Genomic DNA, 13,156 nt, shown 5'->3' with positions numbered 1-13,156 from the left:
AGACTCGTTTTGAAACAGAGGCGAAGGGTAACTCGAAAATGGCCTATTGGTTTGGATTTTTTTCGTGTTCTATTGGAAAGGAATTGATTTCTGTTGCCTAACTGATAAACTTTTTTGACCACAATTTTACTTGGTTGTTACACTTCGTGTAACGTGGCCTTAAGACAGAGAACATCGGACCGACGAGTCGCAGCGTGTAAATTTGCTTGGAACAAATCAGCCCGACGAATCGAAGCGTGTAAACCAGCCTTTGATTTGTCGGGCTGATTTGTTCCAAGCAAATTTACACGCTGCGATTCGTCGACCGGTTTTTCTATGCCTTATTTAAATTACGAGGATGAAAATTGGCCCGATTTCTAAAATTTGTGGCACTGCAACAGATTTTTAAAATTCGGGCCGATTTTTAACTGCGCACTCATTTCCCTATCAAATCTGAGCCAAATCAGGCCGAAAAATGGCATCGTGTAAACCAGCCTTAAGACAACACTTTCCAGCAATTTTGGATTGAAATATTTACAACCAAATTAACCGAAAACAGTTTCCACCAATAGAACACAGCGTAACAGCTGTGAACAGTTTCAACAGAAAAAGGTTCGTGTTCCAGTACTTGGATGTTTCGTAGGTGTTTGTGTGTGTGTGGAGGGGGGGTCTATCCCTTCTCGACAATAAGCTCCGCTTACTGATTTGGCCGGAAATTTCGTGACGTCACTGAATGACAGGCCCTTAGGTCAACCTTCCCTGAGAGAGGAGGAGAACGCCTAGGAACTAGACTGAGCTCTTGGCTGATATTTGTTCAAGGCTTTTTAGATGGAATTATTTTCATGAGGAGGAGCAAAAAGGGGGTTATTATCGAGGGGCATAATATGTATTGGTAATCAAATAGTGACGAGTGAAATTAGGAAATAATTTCACGCGCGTTTTGTCAAAATGCCAATAATTTCCCGAGCCTTTAGGCGAGGGAAATTATTAGCATTTTGACAAAATGCAAGTGAAATTATTTCCTAATTTCACGAGTATACCATTTGATTACATTTTAATATCATAGGTGACAAATTACGCTTGCAATCGTAGGTTTTTGACTGGTATATTCGGCATCGCAAACTCCGAGCTTTGAAAAGTTGAAAGCATACATTTTGCTCAAGTTCGCCAGTTTTTTAGTCTTTGAAGAAAACCTTTTACAGATTCCTTTTTGCTGTTGACAAAAAGTTTCAAAGATGAATCAACTGTCAATTATTTCTCACATTATGACCGTAGTTCGTCTTGAATGAACTGAAAACGGTGCCCGTGTAAAACGCTCAAAAATCCGCTCGATGCCATTTATGTAATTGGCTTAAGTCTAGAAGTCGTTTTGACGTTTTGAAATATAAAATATCATCAAAACGTTTATTACATGGCCAAGGCTAGCTGGCTAAGATGAAATTCAAGCGAAAATATACAAAGTTTAAGCTTTAAAACATATTTTATTTCGGACACCATCTTGCCGCTAACTACGTTGCCATGGCAATTTTATAATTTCACATGTGAAATTATAAATTAACGTTAAAATTTCGCGCCAAAATTAAGGAGTAATTTGTCACCTATGATATTAGGTAAGGAATGTTTGCTTTTCAACAATGTTGCAGAAGATCTTGCATCGGAAATGTTTAAAGGTGAGTACAAGAACACATTTTGTTAATTAAATGAACGTTAAAAGTCTCTAAGCATACTACCACATGAACTACATAACAAGCTCTCCAGCAGGTGAAATAAAATAGGTGCAGTGCCGAAAAGGATTTTTTCCCCATCCTTAGCTGTAATTTTCTAGTGCCACGCAGTATTTGGAACTTTTATTATCTCCAGTAAGTGGCTTATAATAGAAAGAAGTTAAATTTAAATTAGCGCCCATGGGCTTGTATTCCAGGGCCCAGTTGTTCAAAGGGTGGATAACGCTATCCACCGGATAAATCGCTATCCAGTGGATAAGTGCTTACAAAACATACTTCGCTATCCACCGGATAGTGATTTATCCGGTGGATAGCGTTATCCAGCCTTTGAACAACTGGGGCCAGGAGTTGGGGAGGGGGGATGGGGGCTTATCATCAAAAGAATGTTTGCGTCTCATTTGAATTGCAGATAAATTTTTACATTAATATTCAATTATTCATCCTTCGCCAACACGAGAAAAGAGAAGGCGAACGACGCTACTTTGAACAGCGTTTTGTAGTAATTCTGCGAGAAAGAATGCTCCCAAGTCAGCGTTATAAGCATCAAAATCGTCCATATCATCATGGCAGATGTTCTTTGGTACGAGGTTTGAACAAGGGAATGTGGAGTTGTTGTTTTACAAGAACTTTACCTTGAAAAGATGGCCGCTAACACGTGCACATTCAACGTGGAAGAAGTTGATGAATTGTTTCGTTAAGGGTCTTCTTGAGAGGTAATCCACATGTATTGAACTGTTTTTTAAGTTGCTTCGAAATTTCACTACAGGCTTCGTTTGTGTCACAGACACAGATTTGCAGTAAATAAATTTAACGGATTTACCCGACTAATTTGCATAAAGTATATTTCGGGAAGGAGCCCGGACAGATTTTAAAATGTATAAATCTAGAATAAAAGCATTCGATAGTTATGACGAAAATTTCTGATAATAGAAAGAACCATTTTTACAATCTTCTTTATAAAAGCAAGGTATATAATAATGAAGGTTGGGGGAGAGGCAGTGTTAGGGATGAGTTGACTTGCTCTTCACTTCTACTGATTCAAAACATTATTTGCACCATTGAGGAGAACTCGCGATCTTCGAGCCTTATTTAACCGACGTTACAATATTTTTTGTCTTAAGGCAAGACTGATCACACCGTGGTGCGACTGGAGACAGTTCTCGTGATTGACATGGACAGTCAGACAGACAGACAGTTGGATGATCATGAAGTTCCGTAAACCACAGGTTAGTGTTACTGTATCAGTCTCTCATTAAGCAAGTGAAGATAACTTCGCCTTTGAGTTAACGCGTTCCAATTTAGAAAAATTCCTCTCAAATTTACCATATAGCCTGCTGAAATATTTTTTTATTCCGAAAGATACGGTCTAATTGCATTGAGGAAAACTGTCACTCTGTCAAGTCCAGGGGTTGTAAGACATAACACGTTCCCTATTCCGTCAAATCGACGCCCTACCTTTAAAAAAAAAGACACCCCTGAAGACCTCAATAAATTTTTTAGAACTTATGACATCCCTGAAGACCTCGATAAAGTTTTTAGAATTTCTGACAACCCTCAAGACCTCAACAATACATTAGTCACACAATCTTGCTCCGAAAGTAACCTCAACATTTTTACTTTTTTCATTGATGTTCTATTTTTAAGTGTATATACACCATCGTGGACAGGCACGTTACCTACATATGGAAACAAAAGTCTTTGGATACTTCACCGTTTTGACGAAGAATGGGCGTTGTATTCACCTTACCCTCTCCACCCCTGTGCAATGTTGATTTCTATCCATCTAACTGTGCAACGATATGTCAACATTGTTTGAGAGAGGGAGGCTAGAAGAATTGAATAATGACTTCTCGACTCGAAGGGACACTAGGCACTATTCCGTTAAGTGTCCCGAGGACTTTTGTCAGTTTTCACATGGTTCGTATCTCTCTTTAGGATGATGTTAATTTTAAGCATTAAATGGGAGAAGATTGAAATCAGTAAGCCCTACTTGGAAGAGAAGGTGCAGCTTCAGGATGACGTTTGTTAATGAGGTTAGTTGAGTTGTTCAAACACTATTAGTAGCATATTAGTAGCATATTATCTTCGAAAAGCCCCCATGGGGAAAGATAATAAAGTAAGTATGTATGTACTAAGCCGTGGTTTATTGTTGCGCGAAACACTCGTTGACGTTCCGCACGAGACTCAACCTCGTTCTCAGGGTCCTCTCCTTCCTGTCCTCTGGAGCTGCAGGGGACGCGAAGGAGAGGACCCTGGGAAAGAGGTTAATTACAAGAGTGAAGATCCTTTACGTTAATGAGGTTAGTTAACCGTCGTTGCAAATTATGGGAAAAGCTGATTTGTCGGACGTTTTCCTCGCCCTTCCTTATAGAAACGCGAGGTTAATAAAACGTTTAATGCCACAAATTGCTTTGATTTTATCCATTGTCCAGAGTGAACAAGTACAATACCTACTGGATACTACTTCGCCTTTTATTTTAAAAGAACATACTCATCACTAAATTTGTTAACAAGGTGCAAATCGTGGGGGAAGGGAAGGGGAGCCCGGAACATGGGAACGCTAAAATATTCGCCGTGGAGCCTGGAGGTCTATTTGTAAAGCTGATTGTAGCCCCAAATTGCTGGGTCTTGGCTTCTTTTGGCCTGGGCGTGTTATTGAACGCTTGTCATCGCACGCCTGTCATCGCACGCGTGTCATCGCACGCGTGTCATGGCACCCGTGTCATGGCACGCGTGTCACGCGTGCCATCGCACGCGTGCCATCGCACGCTTGTCATGGCACGCGTGTCATGGCACGCGTGTCATCGCACGCGTGTCATCGCACGCGTGTGATGGCACGCACGCGTGTCATGGCACGCGTGTCATGGCACGCGTGTCATCGCACGCGTGTCATCGCACGCGTGTGATGGCACGCACGCGTGTCATGGCACGCGTGTCATCGCACGCGTGTCATTGCACGCGTGTCATCGCACGCGTGCCATCGCACGCGTGTCATCGCACGCGTGTCATGGTACGCGTGTCATGGCACGCGTGTCATCGCACGCGTGTCATTGCACGCGTGTCATCGCACGCGTGCCATCGCAAGCGTGTTATCGCACGCGTGTCATCGCACGCGAGTGATCGCACGCGTGTCATGGCACGCACGCGTGTCATGGCACGCGTGTCATTGCACGCGTGTCATCACACGCGTGTCATCGCACGCGTGCCATCGCACGCGTGTCATCGCACGCGTGTCATGGTACGCGTGTCATGGCACGCGTGTCATGGCACGCGTGTCATTGCACGCGTGCCATCGCACGCGTGTCATCGCACGCGTGTCATGGTACGCGTGTCATGGCACGCGTGTCATGGCACGCGTGTCATTGCACGCGTGTCATCGCACGCGTGTCATTGTTATCGCACGCGTGCCATCGCCAGCGTGTTATCGCACGCGTGTCATCGCACGCGAGTGATCACACGCGTGTCATGGCACGCACGCGTGTCATCACACGCGTGTCATCGCACGCGTGTCATCGCACGCGTGCCATCGCACGTGTGTCATCGCACGCGTGTCATGGTACGCGTGTCATGGCACGCGTGTCATGGCACGCGTGTCATTGCACGCGTGTCATCGCACGCGTGTCATTGCACGCGTGCGATGATAAGCGTCGTAGCCCTGGAACTCTAAACCCCGCTGGGACCCTGTATTAAACTGGGAGCGGCCCTAACGTTGTACACCCTATCAATGATTTTGTATTGATATAAATCTCCAAGTACAGGCACGTTACCTAGCAAGTGTTCTCATGGTTCTTATCTGTCTTTAGTGAAATGTCAAGCACAGAATGAGAAGAGCAGGAAATCAAGAAAGGTTACTTGGAAAAGAACGACAACTTTATTGTTAATGAGGTTAGTTATCTAGTTTACACGCACTTTAAATCTGCCTAGCTGGCTCAAGTCGTTTGAAAGTAGATTATCCTTAATGCAGGATAAAAAGCGGATCAAAACTTTACTCCTTTTGGTTTAGAATGTTTTAATAATTTTTTGACTTGTACTTGAAAACAGAATTCAAATTACGTTTATTATCCTGGATTACCTAAATCCTACTTTTAACAGCCTGGGCTTGAATTTAAGCGTTATCGAATATTATACAATCTCGTACCTCTATTTTTCGTTCCTTACTGTGCAAGCTTGACGAAACGAGCGACTCTTAAAAGTTCCGTTGCAGGATCGAATCTGATTGGCTTTAGAATAATGCAAATGGCCGGAAGTAAAATACTAAAAAGTTCGTTGGTAATGCTTTTGAAAGCTGGCCATATGTCAAATCGGAACTTTCCAGGGTCGCTTGTTTCTCGACCGCTGGTCAAGGAGAACGAAGACCCTGGGTACGAGGATGAAGATTTTAGAGCCTGTACGACGAGAATGCGCATGTCAATTTGCGACACTTACCAACGAAGGCTGTTGTATTTTGTGTCTAAACCATTCTGCTTTGTGAAAAACAGCTACAAGAACCGACCAAAGATATTATTAAACCTAGAGCAGCTTGTACAGTACAATCATCGTTTATAGTTGCCCACAAACACACCACCACCACCAACAACAACAACTCGCAGAGGTCATGGGTTCGATTCCCGTTCAAGCCTGAATTTTTTTCAGGCTTGCTTTTCTCAACTGCTTAAGTTGAGTACATTACTGCGATGATCTTTTATTTGCTTAAAATTTATATCCGCAGTACAAAGATATGAATTTCATATATTCATTTCATATCTTCTCCATCCACGGGTATATTACGAACTCACAAGTGACCAGCTCCCAGTTGGCTTGATAGCTCAGTTGGTTAGAGCGCTGCACTAGTATCGCAGAGGTCATGGGTTCGATTCCCGTTCAAGCCTGAATTTTTTTTCAGGCTTGCTTTTCTCAACTGCTTAAGTTGAGTACATTACTGCGATGATCTTTTATTTGCTTAAAATTTATATCCGCAGTACAAAGATATGAATTTCATATATTCGTTTCATCACAGGCTTACCATCCTATATTTGTATCCTATATATTTTTCGGCTACATTCCCGAGGCGGTACCGGATTTGTCGATGTCGAAGTTGCACGCCTTGTGTAAATATTTGTATTCAGTACACGAGTCGAAATTTTAAACTCCCAGAACTGCTCTCGCGCGCTACAAATTGCCAAGAAAATGGTATAAAAACAAACTTAAACAATGCGAAAATATTTCTATTTCGTTTTATTACAAATACAAGTCGTAAAAGCCGATTTTAGAAGCTTAAATATTTACAATAGCAATTAGTGAAGAAATTTGAATATTTATATGGGCATGCTGTGACCTCACAAACATAGGATGGTAAGCCTGTGGTTTCATGAAGAAACACTGTCTCGCAACGACTGAAACAGGGCAATGACACTGTTATACTTCCAGACGACGTAGAACGCTTCCTGGGGCGCAGGGGTAGGGGGGTTCCCATACAAAAGTAATAGGGACATTTCTCGGACAATGTTAAAAAAGAACCCGAAAAGAACCTGGGACGTCGGTTCGAGTTCGTTTTTGCTGCATTCCAAACTGAAATGTATGAGTGATGAGTAACAGTAGCCGGCCAAGAGCCAAGTCCCAGAAAAAAAGAGATTGATTTCAATTTTCTAACTTGACAGCTTGTTCATGTTCGTCTTTGTGGCTTACTTTGATGACGTACCTGTGAAATGTTGATTTGGAACACCCATATGCGGTAACAAAACATATTTTACTTTTAGCCCCTTATGGGTACAACGAGCATTCCTTTCTTGTGTCATGTTGACATTGTCCTCGGGGAGGATGCGTGACTGTTGTCCTGTACAAGGCTGACTATTACAACAAACTTTGCGCACTTTTTAATGACCAACAACTTTATGAAGTACTTACTTAAGACTCGACGCTAGGGCTGTCCAAAGATGCTCGGCAACTTCTGGGCAACTTTTCATCTTTCAAGCATCTTTTCTCCTTTCAAGCAACTTTCGAGCAACTTTTTGCAATTTCTAGACCTTTCTAGAAAAGAAGTTCCAAAAGTTGTTCGATGGCCATACGAATGTTTTCGAACATTTTTCGCACATCTCCGAAGATTAACGAAATTTGCCGAAGATTTCCGAAAAAATTCAGAAGATGCTTCAACTTTCCGATCATTTAGCATTACATGTAAAAACTCGTCAGCAAACATGACGTCATCGCTTTCTTCACAATAGTTCTTAGTGAAAGATCTAGAAATTCTTATAATTCAACAAATTTTAGCCTTAAAATGTTATTTAAATTAGTCTGTTGGAGTTGAATTGCATGAAAATGCTTAGAAATCCTACCTTCAAATGGAAATTAGCATATATCTGGAGAATTTTCGTCTTCAAAAGCAACCTTTTGGATCTTTTGAGGCAACCTTCGAGCAACATTTTTGATTTTGGAGCAACTTTCGAGCAACTCTTTAAGAAATTTCGAGGAACTTTTTGGGAAATTTTGATCATCTTTGTGACAGCCCTACTCTATGCCAGCTCTTCAACGTAACTTTGACGATGCCTTTTTTCACTCTTTACTTTACTAAGGTCTGAGATGCTGTGTACGACACTGACCACTGAAACTGTATGGACAAAGAAACTGCTTTCACAAGTTAATCACAATCATACGAACTCGCCAAGTAATTGACGACTACACTTCAGATCAATCGCTTAGCGACGGATCAAAACAAAAAGTACAATCCACTGAAAACGTTGTTAACCATTAGGACGGTACAAATACCTGGCGACTACTAACTAGATTTCTGACGTAAAACTCTTCAACAGAACATAAACCGGTTGACAAGGTCCCAAAAGGGGAGGGGATGGGGAATGAGAAAAGTACGAGCCCTGCAGCTCTGAAATGTTTGGACAGTTTACTCCTACCAGCAACCTACTTCTACTACCCTTCTTCTATAAATCGATAACTATACTTAACAAGAAAGCACGATTTTTGTCTCCATTGATTGCCACAGATCTTAAGAAAAACTGTACCAACCGATTCAAATGAACTACACCCATAAACGTTACTACATCGACAATATCTTGCATTAATCGGATGCCTGAAACAATAACATGGACTGACTGACTGACTGACTGACAGACTGACTGACTGACTGACTGACTGACTGACTGACTGACTGACTGACTGACTGACTCACTGACTGACTGACTGTCTGACTGACTGACTGACTCACTGACTCACTGACTGACAGACTGACTGACTGACTGACTGTCTGACTCACTGACTCACTGACTCACTGACTCACTGACTTGCTGGCTTACTCACTGACCGACTGACTGACTAACTGACTGGCCTTGATGACTGACTAGCCGATTAAATGTCTGGCGACTGACTGACTGGCTGGCTGGCTGGCTGGCTGACCGACTAACTAACGCACTGACTGACTTACTGGCTGGCTGACTGACTAACTGGCTGACTGACTAACGGACTGGCTTGGCTGACTAGATGGCTGACACCGACTGACTGACTCACTCAGTCATTGATGGACGGTCCGGCTGAAGGACGGACTCCATTCTTGCTTTCTGGACTGGTTGACTGACTGGCTGACTGACTGACTTGCTCACTAGGAGGATATAAACAACCATTCTACTGAACACTACTGACAAACTAGACATTAGAGAAACTGGCACAAGGCTGAATGAAGTCGCAAAGCAGATTACAGCAATTGTACTTTGATGGATTGAGATCACACTCTTATATCAGTTTATGATAAAATAATAGTGTCAAACGAATGCCATGGCAACAGACACCCCTAATTACAGCTTATGTGCTTATAACTCGAAAACGAGCTTTATAACCCCAATTTTTGCAAAGTGAAAAAGTTCTGCGAAAAGGGTTCATAGTCACAGTTGCTATGGTAACCTGCTATGCCGTGAAGGTCACCAATAATTGGGCATTGATTTGATTATCATACCGTCAACGGTAACTGGATCGTAGTATTCATCTTTCAAAGCACAAGGGCTGTTAAAGCGTTGCGAGCCACCTTAACAACAACAACAACAACAACAACAACAATTACTGCAATCAACGACTAGCACTATTTTGAAAACGGGTGCACCATTCTGGAAAAGACACTGATAAAGCATGTTCCTGTACCTTACAAATAAGGAACTTGACATCAACTAACCCATAACTTTAAGTCAGCAACCAGGCTTACCACCGACTGACAGACAACTTTTCACTTGACTCTGGAGATGATCTTCCAGTAAGTTTGCAAAAACGTCAGTTGCAAACATACAACCGTCCTTTTCAACTCTACCTTCACTCGTACGATCACACTAAACAAACTATAAGTTACTATACTACGTTGCAAAACTAAGCTCATGCTATAGACAATTATAATTATTTCCCGATTAAAAAAATGTTTAGCAGTTTTGTTAACTGATGACAGATTAAGGCCGAAACTCGCAACTGATTTCAAGGTGTTATTATGTTGAATGTTTCAAATGAGATATGCTCTCGTGTTGAACTGTTAGTTAAGCTTATCATGGCATGCGCATTACAGTAATACAGGCCCTTTCATTAAGAAGTTCACAACAAAAGGAATGGCATTTCATTTTGCATTTCACACCTTTCTTGTGCCAAATGCAAATTTAGAGGCACGCTGCGGACTCTTAAAAGCGCCGTGCAAAGTAAACAATTCAAAATTTCACCACGAAACTAAATTATCCAAAAAAAATTTTATTTTTTAACACTGAAAAATTCTAAGGAAAAAATTGAACAAATTTAAACAGTTACAGAAGAAAAACTGCCCAGGTTCATTAAGAAATAGGCATACGAATCCCAGGCTTTTTGCAGCGGAACTTCTTGTTTATATTTCGTGTGAATTTGCCAATATATGTAAATTTCAGAGAAATCACGAGATGGCTTTCTCTACTGTTGCAAAAAGGCGTTTGTTGAGAAGTCGCCCCATCGATATAGTCAAGTGTTTGGGTCCGCGCGGCAAAACTGCTTGTAATTTTTGTTATTCACTTTGATGTACTCCTGTTAGGATGGTTTCTATATGAGTGCTCGCGTTGCCTGGTTGTTTAACTTGCTCTGCGAAAACCAAATCTTTTTCAGTAATTACTAATCCTTTAAAAGCGAAAACAAGCACGCCATTCGCTACCATGTCCGGTTTTCTAAATTCTAATTTCTTTGAATTCACGATTGTGCGATCCTAGCAGTCATATGAAAAAACAGCCTTAAGTTTGGGTTTTTAGTTCCCTTTGCAGCGGGTATTTTGGTTGTGTTTCTAATGTTCTCACTTTTTTGGTAGAGTTAAGAACCAAAACTCGACATGCTTATTGCAACGCGTTTAAATACGATTGCATTTATTGATTTCTCTTTTATTTCATTTTCTTGCAGATTGCTGTTTGCCTTGGGTGTTTCATGCTAGAATCAAGCAAGAAAGATTATCATCCAAGTAAAAGACAAGTCTAATTTGAGGTAGAAAACAAACTTAGCGTTTGCGAGATTGTGCCGAAGAATATTTTTGTAAAGAGCCACAGCTATCATGTCTTGGTTTTTTACTTATTCCTATGCCAATGATTTCGATCACAAAAGCCAAGCACAATCTTTAGTATCATTTAGGATTGTCTGATCTGCAAAATCAAATCTTCAGTATAATTATTTTTCTATTGAAAGCAAGGACAAATTTTCTTAGGTCATGTTATGTCAATTTTATGCGATTGCAATTTTCTTGTTAACATCTGTTTAAATGGTTTGAATTTTCCCGCCAAAAAACTTAGAAAAAATACGGGCGCTTAAAATACGCATGCGCCGAGTTTTTTGAAAAAATTATTGTTGTATACTTCATGTACTTCGTTTGAAAATTTTTACTTTTCCCGCCAAAAAACTTAGAAAATACGGCGCCCAAAATACGCATGCGCCATTTTTTAAAAGAAATTTTTCCAAGTTTATACACGCAAATATGTTAAAATTAATTTACTGTTTGTCTTGTCTCTTTGATATATTATTTATATTGTAATTAAAATTGAGTCAATAAAGTACACAGTTTTCTTTGTAATCTTTTATTGTCTTTAATAAAAATACTTCAAACAAATAAATACAAACAAGTGTTTTGTGTTTCAATTACTTTTATTCACTTAAAATATCCCTTGATTAATTAAGTAAAATTCAATTAAATTAATTAAAAATGGTGTCTGGAAAAATTTTTCTTCTATATACTAAGACTTTTGGCGGGAAAATTTGAAAAATTTTGCACAGCGTTTCCCCTGACAACATTCTCGGCAAAAAATTCAAAATGGCTCCCATGAAAGTTTTCCCGCCAAAAAAGATGTAAACAGCATCTGGTGCAAAAACTTCCAAAATCAAACCCAAAATTCTTCCTTCACGCGAAAAAGCCAAGAAATATATTTTTACCAATCATTTCTTTTCTAAACCAAATTTTGAATCGAAATTTTCCCTCTTCGAAACGTCTTAGTTTTTCAAAGTTTTTTGCACGAGATGTTGTATACATGTTACTAACGAAAAAGATAAGACCTTTTTTCAACCGACAATTTGTAGCACAGGACAAATTTAAAAGAAACAAACGTAGAAAATCTTTTTAAATCACTTATATTGACATGGAAAAATTCAAGATTTGTTTTAGCCGCTAAAATTATAACAATTCAATTGCTTGCTTTCATGTCATTAATGAATTTTTTTATAACATTTTAGTTGAAATATTTTCAACTACGAATTTAAAAATTCGAAAGTCTACTCGACTTTATTCAGTTGTTTTTCTTATAACTTCTTCGTCCTGTGTCACATCAAATGTCGGCAGGAAAAAAGGTCTTATCATATAATAAGTAAATAACAGGCTAAGGATGAAACCCCGTGTCTGGTTCAAATAGGAATAAAAAACAGTACGAATTTGTTTTGAAAAAATCAATTTGACGAAAATAGTAGTTATACAGACCACAATAGAATAAGCAAAAGTTAAATGAAACACTTTGTCCGTTTTAAATTCTATCGTTAACATTTTGCGTTAGTTTTGCATTTGTACGATGTTTGTGCTAACTGCAAAGCAGAAAATCATCTAAGACAAAAATATATTTTGTTTCTTACTGTAATGAAGATTTCAATCAGTTCTCTTGTGAATTTAATTTGTTTTGTTTTGTTTTGGAGATAAAACTTGTGCAAATTAACATCAAAAATTTCCATACGAGTGATCAATGTAATTCCCAAAAGACTTTTTTTGAATAAAGGTTTTAAAAATAAATACAAGACAATTTCAGAGGAAACTTGAAAATTGTTGACATAAAAATCGGTATTTTCTGTTAACATCTCAAAAGTTACCAAGCAAAGCAATACACAATTGGTCTGATAATAAATTTTGTCATTAAGTAGGATTGTAGGATTGTTGGCCTGTACAACTGGTCTAAGAACGAATTTGTTTTTGCTAATGAGTGAAATAATAATCGTTATACAGACCACATTAAAGAAGA

At 39.7% G+C, this 13,156-nt stretch overlaps 1 non-coding gene across 1 annotated transcript; it reads left to right on the top strand.

Moving 5' to 3' along the window:
- Window positions 1–6,497: 6,497 nt before the first annotated feature.
- Window positions 6,498–6,571, top strand: Trnat-agu (transfer RNA threonine (anticodon AGU)). The gene has a single exon. It is a non-coding gene; the product is annotated as a tRNA-Thr (tRNA).
- The last annotated feature ends 6,585 nt before the right edge of the window (window positions 6,572–13,156 follow it).

The sequence above is a fragment of the Oculina patagonica genome, chromosome 10 (assembly GCF_052425735.1).
Source record: "Oculina patagonica isolate OP01 chromosome 10, crgOcupat, whole genome shotgun sequence".
In the NCBI taxonomy this organism is placed as follows: domain Eukaryota; kingdom Metazoa; phylum Cnidaria; class Anthozoa; order Scleractinia; family Oculinidae; genus Oculina; species Oculina patagonica.
Note: the sequence above shows the minus strand (reverse complement) of the source record. Positions and strands in the feature narration are given on the sequence as shown.